Here is a 14,623-nt window from a genome sequence, read left to right as displayed (position 1 = left end):
TCTGCTTGGCACTACACAGAAATTGTTTTATTTACTCGGAACCACACTTTATGAAGGAAATCCTATGTAATTACCCCCATTTTATGGACAGGGAAACTGGCGCACAGAGAAGATAAGTAGCTTGTCCACGCATCCACCCTGTAATGGCAGAGTCCATGCTCTGAGTCCCGCCATTGCATCTGCCGCTTCCGGAGTGGCAGGCTGCGCGGCAGCATTAACGGGATGGCTCTAGGGAGGGGGTGAAAGATCTCGCAGGTGCAAGACCACCTTTCATAAGATGGCTGCTCCTCAGCAGTCCGTATCTTTGCTCCACCCACCTTCGGGGCTGGTCACCCAGCAGAGAGGGGCAGTGACGTTCACCGTGGACTGCACCTATGGCTGCGGCAGAGGTTAGTCGGCTGCTTTGAGCTATGGCTGAGACCTTGGACAGCATCTCAAGCCAAGAAGAGAGAAGTGATTCAGTGGGGCTGGGGAAGGTCCTAAAGTAATTCCCTCTAGGCGATGATTCATTGCAGGTGGGCAGAGGCGAAGCAGTGACACAGAGGCACGATTCTGTGACAGCGAAGTGCAAGGATGCTGGAGCCAGACTTCTTGGGGTGTAAATCCTACATCTGCTACTTACTAGCTGTATAGCTTTGGGGAAATTATTTAATCTCTCTGTGCTTCAGGGTCCTCATTTATAAAATGGGAACAATAATAGCATCTACCTCAGAGGATAAGCAGATATTGTATTTACAAAGCTCTTAAAAGATTCCGTGGTATGTAGTAAGTGCTGCGGGTTTGTTAAATAAGGATAGACAGCAGACCACATCTTCACTTGAAACGTTACACCCTGTCTTATCTTCGGTGTCGCTGGGGGACAGGTGGGGTGTCTATTTTATTTTTAAACATTAGGTCTCTGTCAGAAATGTATTTCTTATTTTAGGGTACAGGGCTGAAGGATGAGATGATACAACCAGAGAAAATTTACAAGAAAAAAACTTGACACAAGTTTTCCAATTAAAGTAGTATACATTCAAACTTTACTTAAAACATAACAAATTGCAAACAAAAATGTTTATGGATTTTCCAAACACGGATGACGAAATAGTGCCTGGGCAGCAGGGCTCACGCGAGGGCAAATCGCGCCTGCGCGAGCCCTAATGTGGACTGCGGCAGTTTGATCGTCTCTGCCCCGGGTTTCTACTTCCACCAGAGCCTCGATGAAAGCAGCCATACCCCAGATTACTCCTACATTCACTCCAGGGACTGAGGGACTACACACAACAAATGAATTTATTGTCACCGTAAGGATAACAGATTGTACCTCTCTGCCATTGTTACTTGAAAACCTTCCCTATCAAAACAATTCAACAACAGATGTAAACAATTCGGCAAATACACAATGACCTTTCATTACAGTCCTTTAAAGATGCGTGTGCATTCATGCCGTTAACCTGAATCACAGTTCATAGGATCCAAACAGAAACGAGTTGGGGTGACTTCCAAAGTAATGTTGGATCCCTCGCTTTATTTAGAATCCCACTAGAACTGGTAAGTTCATTTCAGAGGCCTTTTCCGTGCATTAATCATTGGGTGGCAGGAGTTAATGAAAATGTTTCCTGTTCCGACATCCATTGCTGGCAAGGAACGCCCCCAAACCTCCCAGAAAGTCATTGCGATTGCACGATACATGAGGACCTGGAACTTTTCCAAAAGCTTAAAAAAATAAAAATAAAAAGTGGAATTATATATGACATCTCCTGACACCTACGTTAGTACTGCATGACTAATAAAAGCATGTCAGTTGCCTGGACTGAACCAGCGATCAGCACGTGCCCAGAATGCACGCGAGTAAAAATGCAGTAAAAGGAAGGAGTCTTCATTGCCTATAGATCACTTCCAGTCAAAGGTTAAAGTTCAAAGTCTGAAGGATCCAAGTTCATTTGCTCAGTAGGACTATCTTCCCTTAGGCGGACGATAATAGAGGCATCAACAAGTATCATCATGATATCGTCATTCTGTTTTCTTTGTATTCTTGTTACATGTTTGAACATAAAAAGAATTATCTGGCGGTCATCTCTCCTCTGCAGCCAGAAAGCACGCTCTTAGTGCTAGACAAACTGATTGGACTGAGAGCGCCGGGGACCAGTCTTCTGTTACAATAGATAAACAGATATGACCATTGCTATACCCATGAGGATGAACGGGGATATTTTCACCAGTAAACATGACCTGAGGAGAGTCAAAAGGATACTGACTACTAAACTTAAAAAGAAGTTGAAATTTTCCCCCTTCATATAAGGTACTTGGTGTGCCTTCCATGTCTACAACCCACCGTGTAATTGAATTTTGAATATCCTTTTCATTTAAAGTCACCCCAGGAGGTGGGTTATTTTGCGAAGCAGACAGTTCTGTCGTCATTTCTGCATTGCCGCCTTGATGGAACCATCCCCCCAAGGCTGGCGAGGCCAGAGCTGAGGTGGGCTGCTTTTGACAGGATGCAGAGCAGGGTGGGGAGGAGTAAACTGTGCGGCAATAACGCAGAGGAGTTTAGAAAGGACAAGCTTTCCTTGACTGATCCATCCCTCAAGTCATATTCTAAGCACACAGGAAGTTGAATGACTCTCCAACACTCTTTACACTCTTACAGCTTCTATCCTGGTTCAGTCCCACATTCAAGTTCACCTCGACGGCTGGAGGTTTTATAAATGGCCTCATCTCCAACTCCTGCTGTCTCTGACAGGTGCCAAACGCAGCTTCCCAACTAACCTTCCAGGGAACACACCACTCCAGTGCTTAGAAACCTTTGACCACCTGTCTCTGCCCTCATTATAATTATCCTGACCTAAAATTCAGGCTCTGTGCAATCTGTTCTCAGGTGACATTTCTAAAACTGTTTCTCTCAACTTCCCTTTCATCAGACTATTAACTAGCTAATAGACGTATAGACAGACTATTAGCCACCATTTCCCCAGGGGTCTGTTTCACGTTCCCATGTTCCCACTTTCCTCATCTTCAGATGTCTAAATCCTGCCTTACCTTCAAGATTTACTCAGATACTCCCTGATCCCTCCAGCCGGAACAGGCTGCCCCCTTCCTTTGAATTCCATGGCACTTTGTATCTTGCCTTCCATACTTACCACGTCCTGGTCTTAGAGTCATTTATGAAGGGACATTACCTTCTCTCCTGAAAGAATGTAAGCTCTTTACGGCAGGACGTGTCTCATACATATCTGTGTCCACCACAGGGACCAGAAGTACTCCTCACACACGCTAGGCACTGAACAATTATTTTCTGGATGGATGGATGAATGGATGGACAGACAGTTAGACCGACGGACGGATAAGCCTTCCTGATGCTGAAAAAGTTTCCATGGGGAGTCCTCCCTCTTCACTTTTTCAGAGGACACTTAAGCACTAGGATCCACACTCAGTCACAAAGTAAGGATGACACCGGGACTCAGAAGTCTCGGTTTTGCTTGCCTCAATACATGTGTTAGGTGGGATCTAACATGCAATACATGTGGGACCTAACACATGTATTACAAATTTCAAGATGGGGCCCTGGGGGCAGAGAAGTGAAGGAGTTAATGCTTAAGTCCAATACCTAAAGGAAATCCCTCCTTCCTGGTCAATATTCAGTCCTTTTCCTGGATGCTCAGGATAATGTGAACTGTCTGCTTCCATTACAGATTAGGCAATAGGTGCCCCAAACTGAAACTATTTACCGATTACTGAAGGCACTGAGTTTAGAATTCACAGTTGGAAGAGAAGAGGGAAGGCAATTTTGTTTGTTTGTTTGCTTGTTTGTTTGTTTTACCAACAGTATGGGAAAACATATTTCCCCTCTATTTTTCAACCGAGGTATAAAATGCACAAATAAGGAATATAAATTGAAGTGTACACTTAATGAATTATATGTGTGTGTGTGTATATATACACACACACACATATATACACACCCACATTTGTGTAACCACTACACAGATTAAGATTTAGAAATTTTTCAGGAGGTTTCCTCATGCCCCTTACTTGTTAATACCATCCCAGAGGTAACCATTATTATGACTTTTCTACACACCAAATGTATTTCTTTGTATCTGACTTATTTCTCTTAACATCATGTGAAATTTATCCAAGTTGATATATATATTAGGAGTTTGACTTTTTTTATTGCCATGCTCTATACCACTGTGTGAATCAACTGCATGTTATTTATTTATTCACTGTTGATGGATTGTCTACAGTTTATGACTTTCATGAGTAAACCTACTCTGAACATCCATGTATATATCTGTTGGTGGATATAAGCATTCACTTTTCTTGGGTATGTAGCTAAGACTGGGACTGAGAAATCAGAAAACAGGCCTAGGTTTAGTTTACTAGTTACTGACAATTTCCAAAGTATTTGACACTTAATTGATCCCCATTCTTCCCAATATTTAGTATTTTTCTTTTTTAATTTTAAATTTTAAAATAATTATAGACTCACAGTAAGTTGTAAAAAATCATACAAATGGGTCCGGGAAGGCAGTTTTATTAGGAATAAGCGATACCAACTCATTAGGAATAATAAGGATATTCCTAATAAAGATATTAAGAATAATGATACCAACTCATTAAAATAGTCCTCTATCCACAAAAGATCCTTGTGAAATAACCATTATTTTCCCCATGTTACAGATAAGAACACTTAAAAAGGTGAAGTGACTTGTCCAAGATCACATAGCTACAAGTGCTGAAGCCTGGGTTTAAACTTAAGTCTGGCATCCAAATCCCTGTTCTTTTCACAAAGCAGTAAGATTAAACTCTTTGTTAAGTGTTATTGTGATCTCACCCAAATTAGATTATATGAGGTCTGTCCAGAAGGTATCCAGCCATTTAATATGGAAAATAGAGACATTTATTGAAGAAGATACAAAATACAAGAAACATTGTACAGAAGACAACGATATCTCAGTCCCCTTCAGATTAGGCACCTTGGGACCTCACACAGTTCTCCCAGTCGCCATCAGCTGCCCCACTGCATTTCCCTGAATCTCACTGATGGTCTGAAATCTCTTCCTTTTCAAAGGTGATTTTTGTTTTGAGGAAAAGCAGAAGTCACAGGGCGCCAAATCTGGGTTGTAGGGGGCCTGAAGCACTTGGGTGATTTGATGTTTCCTAAGAAACTCTGCAGGAGACGTGATGCCTGCGCAGGCACATTGTCGTGATGAAGCTGCCAATCACCAGTCGCCCACAGCTGTGGCCTTTTGAATCATCCAAATAGTTTCCATGGAGGAACGTTCAAGCCTAACGTAAAATTTGATGCAGATTCATTGCTCTACAGTACACACGCTCACTCGATGGAGTCTATGGCCCCCACTGACTAGTAGAGTGAAGTCGTCATTGTTCATGCAGGCACATTCCAGTCCACTCTCCTTGGCTGCCAGGTTACATTGATGTCACACAAACCGTTCTCATTATATTAACAATGGCTGGACTTTTTCTGGACAGACCTCATATGCTTCTTTTATTTATACCTTGTATCCTCCATTGCTCTAGGTAGCCTCTTCATTCAGCATCTCCAGAGTTAGTTAAGGTAATTAACCCTAATTGCAGTAACCAACCACTCTCAAAATCTCAGTGCACAACACAATGCAAGCTTATTTCTCACTCATATCGTAGTTGAATATGGTTGGGCAATTTTCCTCCAAGCAGTGACTCAGGGATCCAAAATTCTTTTCCAACTTGAGGCTCTGCAACCTTAAACACATAGTTTATAATGTTAACTTGGAGGAGGAAGACAGTGAGGACAATTACACAGGACTGGAAGTGCCACACATCACCCCATTGGTCAGAACCCAGTCATATAGCCTCAACTTAAATGCAAAGGAGAAGGGAAAATGTAGTCTTCATGTGTGTCCAGGAAAAGGAAATTGGATTGGGAAACATTAGCCAGCCTCTGACACACCCACTGTATCAATTAGTGTTCTCATAGGAAACAGATGGCACAACTAGCTGGGATTTTGAATTTTTTTAATTTATGTTATTTATTATGCTATTATACTTGTCCCAATTTTTCCTCTTCGACTCTCTCCACCTGATACCCCCATACCCTCCAGCAATACCCCCCCTTAGTCCACGGATCATGCATATAAGTTCTTTGGCTATTCTATTACCTATACTGTTCTTATCATCCCCCCTCTATTTTGTACCTACCAATTTGTGCTTCTTAATCCCTGCACCTTTCCCCCCATTCTCCCCTTTCCCCCTTCCAGTTGATAACCCACCAAATGACCTCCATGTCTATGATTCTGTTCCTGTTCTGCTTGTTTGCTTAGTTTGTTTTTTGGATTCAATTATTGATAGTTGTGAATTTACTGCCATTTTAATGTTCATCATTTTGATGTTCTTCTTTTTCTCATATAATTCCCTTTAACATTTCATATAATAATCACTTAGTGATGATGAACTCCTTTAGCTTTACCTTGTCTGGGAAGCACTTTATCTGCCCTTCAATCCTCAATGATAGCTTTGCTGGATAGAGTAATCTAGGTTGTAGGTCCTTCCTTTTCATCGCTTTGAATACTTCTTGCCAGTCCCTTCTTGCCTGCAAGGTTTATTTTGAGAAATCAACTGACAGTCTTATGGGAACTCCTTTGTGGCTGACTGTCTGCTTTTCTCTTTCTGCTTTTAAGATTCTCTCTTTTTCTTTGAACTTTGGCATTCTAATTATGATGTGTCTTGGTGTGGTCCTCCTTGTGTTCATCTTGTTTGGGACTCTATGTTTCCTGGACTTGTATGTGCATTTCCTTCACCAAATTAGGTAAGTTTTCTTTCATTATTTTTTCAAATAAGTTTTCAGTTTCTTGCTCTTCCTTTTCTCCTTCTGGCACCCATATAATTCAGATGATGGTACATTTAAAGATGTCCCAGAGGTTCCTAAGCCTCTCCTTGTTTGTTTTTAATTCTTTTTTCTTCCTGCTGTTCTGACTGAATGCTTTTTCCTTCCTTGTGCTCCAAATCATTGATTTGATTCTCAGCTTCGTCCTCTCCACTGTTCATTCCCTACTGATTTTTCTTTATCTTACTTAATGCAACCTTCATTTCTTCCTGGGTCTTTTTTATGCCATTGAAGCAACCAGTGAGTTCCTGGAGCATATTGATAACCCTGTTTTGAACTCTGCATCTGATGGGTTGCTTTTCTCCATTTCATTTAGTTCTTTTTCTGGAGTTTTGGGCTGTTCTTTCATTTCATATTTCTTTGTCTCCTCATTTTGGCAGCCTCCCTGTGTTTGTTTCTGTGTATTAGGTAGAGCTGATTTGACTCCTGTCTTAGTGCTCTTGTTAAGTTGTGTGAGGCAGAGCCTTAGGTAAATTGCCAGGGTGGGGCAACCCATGTCACCACTCTGTGGCTCTGTGTGCGGGATGGTTCACAGAGGGGACAATGCTACTGCCTGGCCTCTGGAATTTTGCCCAGGAGGAAGCTCTCTCCCCACTTGGATTTCACTTTTTCCCCATACTCCACTGGTGCTCTTCCAAGTGTTCCTCTGGTGCTGAATCCTAGAGTGGGGGGGGGGGTCTGCATGAATCCCAGGTCTGATGTGGGCCCTTTAAGAGGATGCAATTTCTTCCACTGCCCCAACCCCCACTGGTTTTTACAGTCAAAATTATGGGGGCTTATCTTCCTGGCACTGGGACCCTGGGCCGGGTGGTCTGGACTGGGACTGGGATTGCTCGCCCCTGAGGTATGCCTCCCATTTTTTGTCCACCACATGTGGATGAGGGACCACCCGTTCCTGCCTTCATGCCTTTCTATGCCTCTCTGTTCCTCTCAGCATCTCTGCCCTTCCTACCAAATCTGGATGAATGTGGCTGCTTTAAATCCTTGGTTGTCAGACTTCTACACAGCTTGATTTTCTGACGGTTCTGGGTGAAATTTGTTTGTAGTCTAGTTGTATTAATTGCTGTAGTTGTGCATGGAGGTGGGGCGCATTTACCTACACCACCATCTTGACTGGAAGTGAGATTTTAAATTTAAGGAAGGTAATATTTACATGAGGTATGAATGGGATTAAGAGAATCTATGAGGGACTTTGAGACATCCAGGGACTAGCCAGAACAGGAAGTTTATACTACCATTATTCCAAAGGCAAGGAGAGGAAAACATGTATTAGGGCCCAGTAAGAGCTAGAGCCATGGAAGAAGGGCTTCCTGACAGAAGCTGCAGTTGTTTGTAGAGGATAAAACCACTGTTAGAACTGCAGTACCTAAGCAGGAAGGGAATGGAAGAAGAAATACCCTGAACCCTCTCTCTCTTTCTAGTCTCAGATGTCCTGCTAAGACCCTCCTATGGCCAAAGTTAACTGCAAAGGCAGAGGACAAGACAGCCTGTGTGATGCAGTCCACAGGGGTCAGCTTCCCAGGGCACAGAAAACAGCAGACAGTGAACCTTGGGGGTAGGGATTCAAAAGACTAAACAGCACATTAACTATTTCATCTGAACATCTCCCTTCCCTGGAAAGCATTACCCTTAGATCCTTCCCTGGGTGCTCCTTCCCCTAACTTCTACATTCATTTCCCCAGCTGGGCACCTGCATTGCATGCCCCACATCCTCCCCTACCCACAACAAACCTTCACAAATGGGATGGGGGAGAATGCAGAACGACCAAGAACCCTTAGGGTTTTTTCCCCCAATATGACTTGTGGAACCCAATACAGGGTTCTATAGCAACTCATTATTTCACTCTGTAAGAACAAAACTCTCTGTGAGAGGAGAGGAGAGGACCAGGGCTAGAGAACCCCTGTTCTGAGAGATCTTGACACTCTAGGCCCTGAATACCTCAGCCCCTTACTGCTCCCCTTCCCCCACCCTGACTCTGTCCTTCTCCACCTTTAGCTACCATCCCCCTGAGACCTGCATCCGACCTGGCTCTGGGCTGACTGAGGCGAACTGGGCAGATATGTTCACAGGAACTCAGTGCTTTTGCCGGGTTTGGAGAAGCAGCCGCAGTAATTACAGTGGATTTCTGGAACGGAAACTAATGGTGCGGGTTCAGATCTAAAATGCTTTTGATCCTCTTCATCATTAAAAGGCCATTAAAAGTACAACACATATATGCATATTACTGGACATCAAATCTACATTGATGCAAAAAGAAATTAGGCTAATAATCATTCCCAGGGCCATCAACTCCAGTGAGTGAGAAGCCTGTGTGGTTCTACAAAGGACTTGCATTGTCCCTGATCAGTTCAGTCGAGACAACATTGATTAAGCTCAGGCTATGTACCGTCCTAATCAGATGTCTACTTCCGCGACTACTCTGATTTAAAATGTGACTTTCAAGGACTTGCACTGTAGTTTACAGGCTGAGCCCTGGGGAAAAACTTGCAGGCCTTGAAAGACCACAAAAGTTTGTGGCAACAGCAATGCCTGGCTTAGGGACCCCAGCAAAACAGGCAAAACCATAATGTGTAAAATGATAAAACAGACTGAAGAACCATCTAACAGACTGCTTTGCATGTAATAGATAGTCAATCAATGTCACTTTAATCAAAAAATTGACCAAGGGCCAAAAGGATAATCTCTTTACAGACATCCTGTAAGGGTAAGGATTAGCCCAATCTTACTGGCTTAGATCCTAACTACCTCTCCTGATCTACCACCAAAGAGATTTTCACGAAGACTTACCGTAGGCTGCGCCCTCCTCCCTTAATCCCATACACCCACATTCCTAATCATTCAGCACAACATGGCAGGTCCAGTGCCCACCTCCTCCTGTCACTGCTGTACCCTTGGCCTGACTCCTCATTGTCCTTGCACTCCATTTGTCACCAAGGGTGTAAGGTTAGGTGACACCAGAGTCCTATTTCCAGATACCCCAAGATAGTAAAGAGGAAGAGGGAAAGATTGAGGTGGGCAAGAAAGCTCTGAGATTCGTGGGCCACAAACTTCTCAAGAGTAAAGACTGAGGGTGGGAGATAGCACAGAATAAACAGCGATGCAGAAAGAGAGCCTCACACAGGGAACAGAATATTAAATACACGGCACATGGCTATAGCGCTTAAATCCTAGACAAACAGGTCTTCAGAACTATGCCAGACCCACTCACTGCCAAAAAAAGAAATAGGTAAAAAGCCTGCAACCAGTATAATTTGAACTGCAACCAGGCTAGGGTCTCTCAGAGCCCCTCGGCCTCAGAAGCGAAGGCCAAAATGTGACTGGAGTTTATGGAGAGGGTGATCATTGCAAGCCCAGAAGAGACCACAGACAGGAGGTCATGCCTACAGTGCAGGCTATCCCTGCATCTGAGGCCAACTCCAGAAGGTACTGCTGGGTTTAATGTGCACCGATGGGGACTGGTTAAATACGATGGTGCAGCTACCAATTATCGTGGTATCTACAGACACTGACATGGAATATCACCCCCCAAAAAGGATATAAAATAAAAATGCAAAGGGACATAAACTTAGTATGAAATACCACCATTGGTGTAAAAAGAAGTGAAAAATGCAGAGCCCCGTTTGGTTATGTATGCGTACATTTCTTCTAAAGGACACGTAAGAAGCCAATAACATGGGCTGTCTGTAGGGAGAGGAAGTGAGTGCCTGGAGGTCTGTGGTAGGAGGGGGAATTTGTACCTTCGTATTTCCAAAAGTTTGAATTTAACCATTATTTATTCAAAATGTAAAATGGTCTAAGATTGTTTTTAAGTCAATATGAAAGGGAACTATCATTTACTGAAAGTGTGTCAAGACCTTTGCACGTATTGTCGAATTACTGCCCTCAATCTTAAGGAACTCCACTTTTTATTTTTATACAATTTTTAAAATCTTACAAATGTAATATATGCTCAATGCAGGAAATCTGAGACACTCACATATAATTTGAAACACAAACGCAAACCAAACCCAGCTGTAGTCCCAACTACTTCGGAGATAACCGCCGTGAAAAGCTGCGTATAAAGCCTTCCAGGTGTGTGGCGGTCTTTATAAGAATGGAGTCGCGGTGTTCGTAGCGTCCTGCAGCTTGTTTCCCTCACTTCCCACCACGCCATGTGTTCAAAATGTTCCCCAGACGAGACCATTTTTCTTCCACTATGATTAGTCTGGCCTGACCCACTACCATCGCTCACTCAGACGGTAATAATAATAACAAGAGCATCAAACACAGAAGTGACATTTGCTGTGTGTTGTTACAAGTGTTTGAACTCATTGAATCCTCATCACAACCCCATGTTCTAATGTTTCACATGTATTAATGCATTTAAGCCTTACACACACCCTGTGAGGCAAGTGTAACTACCATCCGCATCACACAGATGAGGAACCTGAGACACAGAGAGCATGTGTTGTTTGCCCGAAGTCATGCAGGTAGTGGGTGGCATAGCTGGGATTTGAACTCAGGCAGTCTGGCTCCAGAAGCTGCTCTTAATAACTAAGTTCTATCACCCCTCTAGATAACTGCAGTATCTCCTAACTGGTGTTCCTGCTTCTACCTCTATTCCCATAAGCTATTCTCAAGATAGCTACCAAAGTAAACACTTTTACTAACGTAAGTCCAATGATGTCTAAGGGGGGTGTAAACAGTGATGGAAGGAGACCTGACTTAGGGTGGTGAACACACAATACAATATACAGATGATGTATTGCAGAGTTGTATACCTGATACCTGTATAATTTTATTAACCAATGTCATCCCAATAAATTCAATAAAAAATAAAACAATCAACTGTATAGTTTGTTTTTTTAAAGCCCGATGATGCCATTGCACTGCTGAAAATTCTTCAATATTTCCCTTTCCTGTTAGACTGAGTCCTGAGCTTGTCCACACCATCCAGTCTTCTATGGCCTCTTTGCCTCTCCTGCTGCCACTCTTCCTCCTGGTCACACCAGCCTCCCGGCTATTCTTGAACAGACCAGGCATGCTTCAGCCTCAGATCTTTTGCATTTGCTGTTCCCTCTGCATGGAATGCTCTTCCCTGCTTGGCTGTCTTGCTCACTCCCTTACCTCCTTCAGCTTTTGCTCAGATGTCAGTTTCTGAGTGAGGCCGTCTCCAGCCCCCTGTTCCATGTTAACCCTCCGCCTGCACTGTAGCACTCTTCACAGCCCTTCTCTGCTTTTCTTTCATAGTTCTTACCATTGGACACCCTGCGAGTTTCACGTGTTTATTGTCTGTCTCCCTCCTTGATTATAAGCTCCATGAGGGCAGGAATCTTTCTGTCTTCTGCTCCATCTCTAAGACTTCAAACAGTGTCCTTTGGCAGTTCTATAATCTTCCAGCTCACCTGGGCAGGGGCTCAAACAGGGGCAGCTTTGAGGGACCTCCTCTGACAGCCAATTGCCCCTCACCTCACCTCTCTTCCATAATTTTCAGGTCTTTTTCCCCTTATTTTACCACTTGCCAGCTGGGTGAGTCTGAACAAGTGACTTGCATTCTCTGAGCCACAGCTTCCTCATTTATGTAATGGAGTATATTAATTCCTAGCTCACGGGAAGCCCATGTGGATCAAATGAGATGTGTGTAAAGCGCCCAGTAGGTCCTCAGTGAGTGGTGGCCGCCGCTGCTACTGCTGCTACCAGGCACAGAAATAAGATAGAAGGGGCTGTTTGGCAGAAATGACCGTAGGGTCTTCTGGAGGCCCATAGCCCTAGGCCACAAGCAGGTCACTTTGAGTTGGAGCTGAGCACACCAAGGGAGAAATGCCTGGTGGTATCATGACCCCGGTTCCCCATCATGGGTCCTCTGCCCAGCATACAGTATGCACTGCCCCATCTTACATCCTTTCCTCTTCACCCCATTTTCCTATGAAAGTGCTGGAGATGCAGGTGTTATGGCCCCTCTGAGTTCAGTCTAATTGCCAAGCTCATAAGTGCTCAGCATCGTGCTGGCAAACGAGGCAGTGGGGATACATAACATTTAAGCTCTGGTTATATTAATAAGGAGACACAGCCTAGTGATAAATAAGCCATCTCAAGATGAAAAATAATATTAGGGAGGGTACTATGGAGAAACAAAGAAAAGACTGAGGTGGAGAGGAGACGAGTAGAACGGGAGGTGGGATGGGGTGCAGATCTCTGCTTGCTTCTATGGGAGCCCGCAGGGACAGCGGCAAGGGCACAGGCTTAGAAGCCAGACCCAGGCTGGAATTCTGCCTCGGACACATCAGCTGTGTGTGTCTTGGAAAAGATGATTAAACTCACTTTTCTGACCTAGAAAAATGAGACTAACAAATATATACCTCCACTAAACTGCTGTGAGAATTAAGCGTTGTAAAGAGCCCAGCACAGTTCCGGGAACATGGTAGGTGCTTAGCAAGTGTTATTTTCTTCTGCATGCCCTCCATTCCCACAGCCTCGCTGCCGCCCAGAAGAGGTGCCCTGTCTAGCTCAGACTCCGAACCTCACCCTCACCTTGGGGCAAAGAATGAAGCTCAGCCTCTGGGAAGCAAGGCAGATAGGAAGGCCAGGAGGCACTGGCCAAGGTTACCTCCCACTCCAGACACAGACCGCGCTGCTCACCCATTCAACCAAACTGCAGTCCCCAGGCCCTTGGGACACAAAGATGAATAAAATGTGGAGCCTACCTTAAAGGAGCCAGGAGCTGAGAGGGGGAGACAAACACATAACCTCAATAGCTACGAAGGGGGTTGGGGCTTCACTTGTATCTATGAATCGCGATATCAAAGAATCTGCTTCATTGTCCCCACCATCTAATTTGACCTGGAGTTTGAAAAAAAAGTCCTCACAGCTTTATCAGGGGTCTGAGCCAAGTGCTGCCCAAGTACAGTGGGGAGTGGTGAGCTCTGCTTAGGAGAGTCGGTAGGCAGCGTTTGAACAGGGTAACATGATGAGAGCGAACATTTATAAATGTTTACTGAGCACTAACATGGCCAAGTGCTTCACACATATTAACTCATTCATTTCCCCAACAGCCTTATGAGGGAAATACTGTTCATATTTTACAAGGATAAAGTCACGTAGTTTGAGAGTGGCAGACAGAGTCTTATTCTAGACCGCACATTCTTAATGTCTACGCCAGATTGCCTCTCTGAATCTTGAATAAATACTGTGGCCATTCTGAGATGCAAGGTCAGTGTATTCCTCCTCTCCCTGCAACACACACACATACACCGAAACTACATGCAGACCGAGAGAGACGGGTTCACCCTCTATTCAGGCCATGCCCACTAGCATCTACTCTATGTAAGACTCAGAACTGTGGGACGTATATGTGTGGGTGGGGACAGCAACCCAGGGCCCCTTTCTCCACCCATGAGCTCTGTTTTGCTGCCATTTCCCTTGGCTCCAGAGCCTAGAGAGTGCGATATTTAAAGTTGGAACAGTTAGCTAGGCTTCTTTCCACCTCTGCTCCTAGTAGACAGGAATGATGGTACTTGAGAGGTTTAAGACATAAAGGGCTCAAAGGCTTGGAGGCTCAAAGGATCTTTCAAAACAAGGGTATTCTCTCTACTTCAAGAGTGGAGCAATTCTTTAATGCAATCTTACACAGAGCAGACACAGCGGAACTGCTGAGTTGGTGGTTGGGGGTTTTGGAGGCCCACTCATTCCACACGCTCTATGTCCTCTCCCATCTTCTCAGGTGGCCCCTGAAGGTTCCCCGTGGAGTGCAGTTTGAAACCCATCCTAGGTGGAGC

At 44.2% G+C, this 14,623-nt stretch overlaps 1 pseudogene; it reads right to left on the bottom strand.

Annotated features, from left to right (window-relative positions):
* Positions 1-1,304: 1,304 nt before the first annotated feature.
* Positions 1,305-2,567, bottom strand: LOC112311946 (ubiquitin-conjugating enzyme E2 W-like; annotated as a pseudogene).
* Positions 2,568-14,623: the final 12,056 nt, after the last annotated feature.

The sequence above is a fragment of the Desmodus rotundus genome, chromosome 7 (genome assembly GCF_022682495.2).
Source record: "Desmodus rotundus isolate HL8 chromosome 7, HLdesRot8A.1, whole genome shotgun sequence".
NCBI classification, from domain to species: domain Eukaryota; kingdom Metazoa; phylum Chordata; class Mammalia; order Chiroptera; family Phyllostomidae; genus Desmodus; species Desmodus rotundus.
This window is presented reverse-complemented; position numbering and strand designations above follow the sequence as displayed.